Source organism: Fringilla coelebs (assembly GCF_963513975.1).
Source record: "Fringilla coelebs genome assembly, chromosome: 2".
Classification (NCBI taxonomy): domain Eukaryota; kingdom Metazoa; phylum Chordata; class Aves; order Passeriformes; family Fringillidae; genus Fringilla; species Fringilla coelebs.
In genome coordinates, this window is record NC_140029.1 from 91,830,164 (window position 1) to 91,839,431 (window position 9,268).

Genomic DNA, 9,268 nt, shown 5'->3' on the forward strand with positions numbered 1-9,268 from the left:
GACCTCTAGAGATCATCTGGTTCAACTTCCTCTTATGCAAGGTGGGTCAGCTACACCTGGTCACCCAGGACTGGGTCCAGTCAGGTTTTGTACATTTCCATAGATGGATTCATAGAATGGTTTGAACTGGAAGGAACCTTAAAGATCACCTTGTTCCAACCCCCCTGCTGTGGCAGAGACACCTCCCACTAGACCAAAATGCTCAATGCCCCATCCAACCTGGCCTTGAACACTTCCTCCACAACTTCTCTGGGCAACCTCTTTCAGTGCCTCAACACCCTCACAGTAAAGAATTGGACACATGGTAAAGATGAGTCTCCATGACCTCTCCAGATCTCTGATGACTGGCAGAGTAAGAAGATGTTTTCTGGCGTTCCAGTGGAGTTTCATGTTTTAAATAATGCCTATTGCTTCTTGTCCTGTCAGCAGGCACCTATCTCCCTCTTCTTCATTCTCTCCCACTAGATATTTATACACATTGATGAGATTCCTGCTAAGCCTTTTGTTCTCTGGGATGAATAGGATGAACATTCCCAGCTCTCTGTCTTCCCTCACATGAGATGTGCTTCAGTCCCTCAATCATCTTTGTGCCATTTGCTGGAGTCATTGCAGTAAGTCCCTGTCTTTCTTGTACTGAGCAGGCCAGTACTGGGCACAGGAGTCTAGGCGAGGCTGACTAGATTCTAATTCCCCAGATGCTTCCTCTTGTCCTGTTGAAGATAGGAATGGCTTTTGGCTTTCTTCCAGGCCTCAGTGACCTCTCCTGATCAGTGTGATTTTTTAAAGAGTGGCCTTTAAAATACATTATCCAGAGTTTCCTCAGCACTTTTGGGCCCCTTGCTCAGGGGCCTGGGACTGCTAAAGGACACTGTCACCAGTAAGGCTTCCTCCTGGGCTACCTACCCCTGCTTCCACCTTTTGTGCATTTCCTTTTTTTGTCAGAGTTTAGTCATGACCTCTTTGCTCATCCACACATGCCTCCTGCCACCATTGCTTGATATTCTTCTTGTTAGGATGAACCATTCTTGAGCTTTAAGGAGATGATTAAACAGCTCAACCCTTGGTTTCTAGTTCAAGATCTTGATCCTTATTGTGGCCAGAGCAAGATGATTGAGAGCATTTTATTAATGTTCCCATACTTCCACACTTAGGGAGTGATTTGAATTCAAACAGCACAGACAACCCTCTTTACCAAAAAAGGCATCAGTGCTATCCAGGTTCTTGCCCATCAGTGATATCCTGCATCACTGACTTTCAGAGTCCAGTTAGAAATGTAACTGTCTTCCTGCCACCTCGTGGAAGGCTTCTTACTCCAGAGGCCACTTACCAGGCAGGTCTTTTAGAGTCCTTCCATGGGTGTAGAGAAGAGACAGGCTCCTCTAGGGGCAGTTTAAAAGCAACCACACTTGAGAATTAGAATAATTTCCTGGAGAAGTGTCTCACCTTCCAGTGACTAGCACAAACTTCTACTTTAGGTGCCTGAAATATACAATAACTGCTTAATTTAAAAATACTCCCTTCTACTGCTTTTGAAAGTGCCGCCTTTCCTGTTAATTGCATTGTGCCCTTGTTCCTGTGCTATGAGGCAAAGTGAATATCCTTTTGAACTCAGAATGGCATCATCAGCTTGATATGGCTTCAATCCAGTCCAATTAAAAATACATAAATGTGGCACTTCCCTTAAGTCAGATGTCCTGAAATGACTCCTTTATAAAAAGGAGTTGTTAATTCTGCCAGGCCTTTTCTGCTTGCAGACTCTTTTCTTAGGGGTCATTTGTAGTGTCTCCTGCTCCGATCACGATAACCTGGTTTAAGCTCACCCATTTCCTTTCTGTGTCCTTACATGCCTGCTCATTGTTGCCTGTTGAGTTCAACCTTGCTCACGCTGCTGGCTTGCAGCCTCTGCAGGGTCTGAGAGGAGTGCTCATCCAAGTCTTGCAGAACAGCATGTGAGCAATAGTGGCTGGGCTAGATCAGGAGATAAGCTTTGCTGACCATTAGCAAAACAATGGACTGTACGATCAGTGCTGCTAAATACACAAAATAAACAGGCAGAGGAAAAAAATAGGTTCCTCGTAACAATCACGGTCACAAAATGTTCAGGAGGAAAGAAGATTCTGGAAAAGATTGGTTGGGCTTATTTTTTTTAAAGAATGCGATTGTGTCCATTGATTTCTAGGGCTTTTTGATGCTTTCATGCTACTGGTTTCTTGTTTCCAGCCGGTTAGATCTTGCTGCCTGATCCTGAATCCTGCCTTTTAAAAAGGCTTTTGAATTATGTCTAATAGGCAGAAGCAAAAACAACATGGGTTGTTAGCCTGATCAAATTAGGTGTGCAGAGTGTAAAAGATTTTATGATGTCAAGCAGTCTACAGGGAATTAGGGGAAAGAGTCATGTTTTATGGGAAACACCCAAGACTTGTGTTTTAAAGACACAGCAGAAAGTCTTCTCTGTTCTGATTCCTGTGTCTACTTTTAAGTTTTGTGTTTGCAGACCCTCTAGCCTGTCCACATATTTGCTAACTTTTTATATTTGATAGCTCAGTTTCAGTGCCATCTTTTCCCAGATGTTTTAGAGATTTGAGAGAGAGCTCTCCATTTAAAAACAGCTGTCTCTCCATCTCAGGGTAAGGACAGCTGTCAACACCAGATGTACAATGCAAGATGCAGCAACAATTAGTAACCATTTCCCAGCCAAAGATGAAGGAAGTAGCATGTGATGGTGATTAGTGAGCAGCCAGGGACAGGGATCATTAAATCAATTAGAGTGCTTGGCAAAACCTCAATGAACTAAATGAAAATACTGTTACATTTTTGGCCACTTCATAATTAGCTGTGCATTTTCTCCCAGATTCTGAAGAGAATCACAACTTTTAATTGAGGGCTGCAAACCAGAGACCCCAGTTCACAGGCATGATACACAGCAGTACAAGGTCACTGCTGGAGCTGATGTATGACCAAGGTTTGATGGCTCTATTCAACCATTTCGCTATGTGTTGTCTACTGCAGAGCAATCATTTCTCTCTGCAGATGTTCTATAGCACGGTTTGCCTTGTGGATATCAAGAATGGCTCTAACCCACCAAGCACGATTGTCCTCTTTCTCCCTTGCAGAGCTGGCTGTCCTGGGGAGACCTGTATCCATGCAGTTATTCTCAGCCAGGGTAAAAACAGCTGCAACAGCAAGAGTTGGATGAGCATTTCACTGCAGTTAAGGAGGGTGATTTTGTTCTGCAGAGAGCCCTTCCAGCAAGGACGGCATCCCAGACAGGCTTCACCAGGCCTATTGCTGCTTTCTTTGCTTCTTTGATGGTGCAAACATCTATTCTCAACAGCCTTTTCTCCTCTTGGCACCTTGCACCATGTGCAATGCTTTCTTTCCAAAAACTATTTCAATAGGAACTAGCGAATCCTCTTCCTGTGTTTGTGAGAAGGCACAATAAACCTCATCACCCTGGTGCAACATCCCCCAGCTGTCTGAAGGAGGAAGTGGAGAAAAATCTCCTTTGTTGGCTGTTGTGCCTGGTTCCTGGTATAACTACTAGGTCACTGTGATGACTTGGAAAGCCAGCCTGACTCTTATCCCCTGCACATGCCTCTTCCATACGTCTACCAAGACCCAGCTAAAGAGTAGTCCTTATCCTGGGGCTGTAGTTAGGGCTGTCTCTCCCTCTAAAGTTTTCTCAAAAGCACTGAAGGACTCAGGAATCAGGCTGGCTTTAACTCTCTTTACTTTAAAAGTCTCCTCAACAGCCAGTTTGGAAGCTGATTGGGGAAGCAGGGAAATTGTGAGAATGGGACATTCATGGGGTCTTCCACCAAAACTGTAGTACAGAGAGAACAAAAGGATGTCAGTCTTGGGCTGCTTGACTGAATCTAAAGTGAGTGAAATGATAGACACAGAAGAGACCAACATCTTTTCTAGATTTGAACCCTTTCAGATTCCTGAAGAAATGGGCATAGATGTTGCTTTCCAGAAGACAAGAATCAGGAAGACTCGTCAAAAAGCTCATTAGACTGTTAGAGATTCTCTGGCTCTGGACACTGTTGTTTTCCAGGCTTATCTATGAAGACAGTGTGGTCAGAAAAATTCTAGGGCAAAGGCAACTGTCCAACTGAACAAGATGTTCTCCTGGCATGATGGGAAACCTGATGCTTTTGTCAGGAGCCAGTGGATAAAACGAACCTGAAACCTGTGCAGAACATCAGCAGGGAGAACTTAATTCCACAGAAGGATGCATCTCCCTGCGTACTGAGTCACTGATGTTTTCCACATGTTGCAATATTGCCATGTACTTGGTGTCTCTGCTCATTCACCTCCACTAGAAATTGGAGTACAGAAGTTGTCTGTAGCTTCTGTTACACTGAACTGTTTGGACCACTCAGCTTTATCGGTCCTGGCAAAGTTACCTGGAGTCTTGCAAGGAGCACCCACGCACATCCAGATCAGCAAAACATCAGCTGTCCTCTGAAGCAATTGTCAGTGATGACATATTTTGTGACAGGAAGTGATTACAACATAATGGGTTCTCAGGATTAAAAATTTGTGTCCTGCTCAGAAACATACCTGCAATTTGTATGTTCTAAACATAGATTCCTTCAGGTTTTGTTCTGGGACAAAAATCAAAACTACTTTTCAGGATTTATTGTTTAATCATTAACACCTGAGTAATCGGTAAATTTGTTACTGTTACAATCGCTGATTTTCCACTGGAAAAAAAAAGCAAAGTTAAAGTTCAACCATAACTATTGAGTTTGCCTATGCCAATCAAACAAGAGACAAGCCATTACAATGTCTCACTAAATTGTTCTCTGGATAATTGCCTTGGCAATATCAAGGAGATAGATACAAGACTGGTAGAACTATTAATATAATTTAGATTCTCTAGTATAGCAAGGTTCAAAACAGCCTTGAATCATTTCATCCTTATCAGACTAGCAAAAGGTAGGCCTGTCACCATGCCTTGTGATGGAACGACCCAGTAAGAGCTGCAAGGTAAGCAAACAGAAAATCTTCCTGCTGATCACTTGAAAAGGAAGCAATGGAGAAAGAAAATAGCAGGAGTTCCTGTGCAGGAACCTGTCTACCAGTTCCTGTTGGAGCAGGCCTATTCAGTGTCTGATTAGAATGATTGAAGTTTATTGATATATGAAATGCAAACAGACAAATGAAAACCCCTAAACAAGCAAACAAAACCCCTCCCCTACTCTCGTCCTGAGCTCCTTAGATCTTTGTTCTACCCAGAAGTTGTACCAATTTCCCAATTCACTGCCACCTTATGGCATTTCAGAGAGACAACACCTCAGTAATTTCTCTTGGACACCTCACGTATTCAGACAACCTCCCTGGGCACTTGCACATTACAGAGACACGGCAGCTGTAAAACTGCCCCGTGCATCCAGACTTGGAACAATATTGATGCTTGGGATGCTGGGTTATAATAGCTTGTGAAAACTCATCATTAAAACGTCAACTCTATTTATATTTGCAGATTCTAAAGGGAGGTCATTTCATCAGCCAAGGGGCCAAAAATAAATATGGACTTTGCAATGTTGTCAAAAGAGAATCTTTCAGTCTAAAAAAGCAACTAGCTCACTCATGACTCTCACAAATGGTTTTAATTGTCAGTCCATTTTTGAAATTGAGGATGAAAGCTTAATAGATGCCCTTATTGTGTGTTTAGGGTTTTTCTTAGAGTAGTCTTAGTTAACGAAAGAATCTATGAACAGATTAACTGAAATTGGACGTGCTTTGTGCTTTTCCATCCCCTCAAATACATCACAATTTTCCTTTAAAACACAGTTGTGGTTTCCTGGTGGATGAGGAGATGCTACAACTTGAATGGACAGGCTTTGGAGACTTGGTTGCTTAATTACGAAGTGGAAATATGTGCATGATTGCCAAATATGAAATACTGCAGCTGGGATTTTTGTAACATGCATTCCCTGTGTGGATGGATAGGCTTGGTACTCAAAAAAGTGTTATTAGTAGCAACCAAGTTGTGGTTTTGATACAGATTACTTTGGTATTGAGAGGAAAAAGGGTGATTTTAGAGAATGGCTATACCAGATAAAGAAGGACAAGCACAAACTTATTTTCTTGAAGTAGCTTGTTCTCTGTAAGTAAAAGAGGTTGAATTCCCATTTTTATTACCAGTTTGCAGACTCATTACAAAGCTTTGAGGGACATTTTTCAAATGGGCACCATCAGTATAAATTATGCATCGGTCTGATTTTTATTTGCCACTATCATGAGTAACAGCAAATGCTGAAAAGCAAAGAGCTCACCCTCCCCCACCTGCTGTTTTTCAGACTGCCAACTTTTTCAAGAAACAAAGCTCGGCTGTCTCTCCTAAGTCAGTTCTCCTGTTTACGTAGTAATTTGAAAGAACTTTGTCAGAAAATATGAAAATGTGATTTGTGTTAGCATTTTGATGCCCAAAGCCAGAAAAAATAATGACTGGAATGCCTGGTGGTACATTTCAGGTACAAGAGAGCTGGCCACTGTCTGGTGGCATATTTACTTTGTTGTTTTATGTAAGAATGCGTTTCAGAGAGCTAACCCAATCTGTAACCCTAATTTTTGACAACTGCTCTGCCAAACAGGAGAAAAAATGTCATTTTCACTGTTGGCAGCTCATTGAAGCTGTGTCTAAGAAACATTTGACACAGGGGTGCTTCAGAGCGGGGTTTGGAACAATGAGTATGGTAGGGTGGCTTGGGGTGGCTGCAGTACCACTCCTGTGCTGTGACTTCAGTGTCTCTAAGCCCTGGCTAGGGCACAGCACTCTCACCTGTCAGGTTCCCAGCTGTACAGAGCTGCACAGGTAGATCCTGAAGAATGAAACCTTAAACAGTCCCATGGCCTTTGTAGTAGGTAGAACCACTCATCATTTATCAGGCAAGTAAAAAGGTTTCCAGCAAGCCAACCACCCCAGGGCGAGCAAAGTGCTGAACAGGACCATTTTGAGAGGCTGGGTTTGTTTTTGGCTTTGGAAAACAGCTCTTGTAAAGGATAAATTTCAGCTGCCTTTGGCCAGGTCTTTGTTGGGCCACAGAGCAAAGGTGTTCAGAACAGGGCTGCAAAAAAAGTAAATCTAGCGATATTTTGATGCCTTAAAAGAAAACAGCAGTCTTCATCTCTAACATTGGCAAAGTATGTTTCTGCTAGTCCAAGTTATTTTGTTTGTGGTATAAACTATTCTGGCAAGAGCACTTCTTGTTTTTTTTAATGGCATAAGCAAGCGGTGCTCTGTTTTTGCTGATGTCTGCCGAGTAATTTCACTGAGTTCACAGCAGGCAGCAGTGCTCCGGTGCTGGCTGTGCCAGGGCTGGGAGCTGCTGCCCTCAGGGATGCTCCAGAGCCCTGAAGAAGGACAAGTTCTTCCAGAACAGTGTCTGGAACTCCGGCCAGGGCCAAGCTCTGTCTATGGTGGCAGTGGGACCTATGAGGGTGTTTAGTGCCTCAATACAAACTGTGTTTCCTGTGAGGAAGCCTTGCTGTTAACAGCTGAACTGGGAGGACTTTCTGTGAGAGCCTTGATCTTCTTTCCCCTGCTTGGCCCAGTTTGTGCAGAATGGGTTCACCATTGCTTCATGAACCACATCCATGACTGTTCAGCCTCCCATCTCCTGCAGAGGGACTGTTCACAAGAGCTTGTCGTGACCAGGCAAAGGGGAATGGCTTCAAACTGGAAGAGGGTAGGGTCAATTAGATATTCAGAAGAAATTCTTTACATGAGGGTGGTGAGACACTGGAACAGGCTACACGGAGGAGTTGTGAATGGCCCATCCCTGGAAGTGTTCAAGGCCAGCTTGGATGGGCTTGGAGCAAACTGGTCTAGTGGAAGGTGTCCCTGCCCGCGGCAGGGGGGTGGGAACTGAAGGGTCTTGAAGAGCCTTTCCAACCCAAACCATTCTGTGATTCTGTGACAGCACTGCGCGCGTCAGCGCCATTTCCTTCACGGCTCAATGAAGCAGAACCGCAACACCGCTGTGCCTGACGGGTTTTGGGCACAAACCCCACAATTTCAGGTTTCCTTTCGCGCTGCCCCAAACACGCTCCCGGCGGGACGGGGCGCGGGGGCGCGCCTGAGGGGCGGTGCCCGGCCGCCATGCGCATGCGCGCTGCCCTCCCCCGGCCCCCACAGAGGTGAGCGGCCGTGCCCCGTCGGGAGCGGGCGCGCCCGTGGCCCCGTGCCTCGCGATTGGTCCCCTGCAGGCAGCCTCATCACCGCCAGCCAATCGCAGCCCGCGGCCGCTCTCCGCCTCGGGCTGCGACTTGAAGACGTCCCAGGGCTGGGTGACGGAGGCAGCGCGCCTCCTGATTGGCTCTCTCCCCTCGGCTCCACTCGGGTTGGCCCGGCGATGGACGGAAGAGAGCCCTCCTTTCCATTGGCCGCCCGCCCGCGCTGCTAGGGCGGCGGCGGCGTGCTCCGATTGGGTCTCCGCCTTACTTCGGGGAGAATCGGTCGCGCCCGCGGTGGTTCCGTGATTGGTTCCGGCCAGTTACAGGCATTCTTGTAACGGCTTCAGGATTGGCCCCGAGAAGGCTCGGGTGTTTCCGTAACGGCCTCGGGCCGGGGGCTCGCGGGCGCGCCGGGTTCTTCGGCCGGGTATTCACAGACGGCGCTTACGGCTGCTCCGCAGCGTGGGGCGGCGGCGGGCACGGGCGGCTGCGCGGCTTTGGCGCACGCACAGAGCGCAGCGGCGGGAGCCCGGCACGCAGCGGAGGGAGCAGCGGGGACAAAGGGACTGAAAGGCAGGAACAGGGAGGGGGGCCTGGCGGGAGACTTCAGCCGGGCGGACGAGTCCTGTGTGCCTTGGGCTCCTGGGGAAGCAGCAGCAAAGGCAGCAGCCGCCGCCAGCACTCTGAAGCCGGGCTGAGGAGGAGCAGGGAAACCTCCGCCGTCATGGCCCGTGCCATCGCCGCCGGCCTCCGCCCGCAGTGCAGCATGCCCTGCCTGAGCCGCCGCCAGCTGCCCGTGCGGGCGCAATGAGCGGCCGCACCGCCGGAGCCGCCGCCGCCTCAGCGCCGCACTGAGCAGCAGCGTCAGCGAGCAGCGAGGCCGCCCGGCCGCCTCACCCCCCTCCGCGCGCCGCGGATCCCGCCGCCACCACCGGATCCTATTGCGACTCGTTGCCGCATCGCCTCCGCTCGGCGGTGCCCCGAGATCCCTCCGCCAGGGAAAAAAATAGTCCCGTTGCCTGCCGCCTCCCTCAGAGGCGAGGGGGAAGGAGAGGAACGGGGAGGGGGGAAGGAAGAGAAG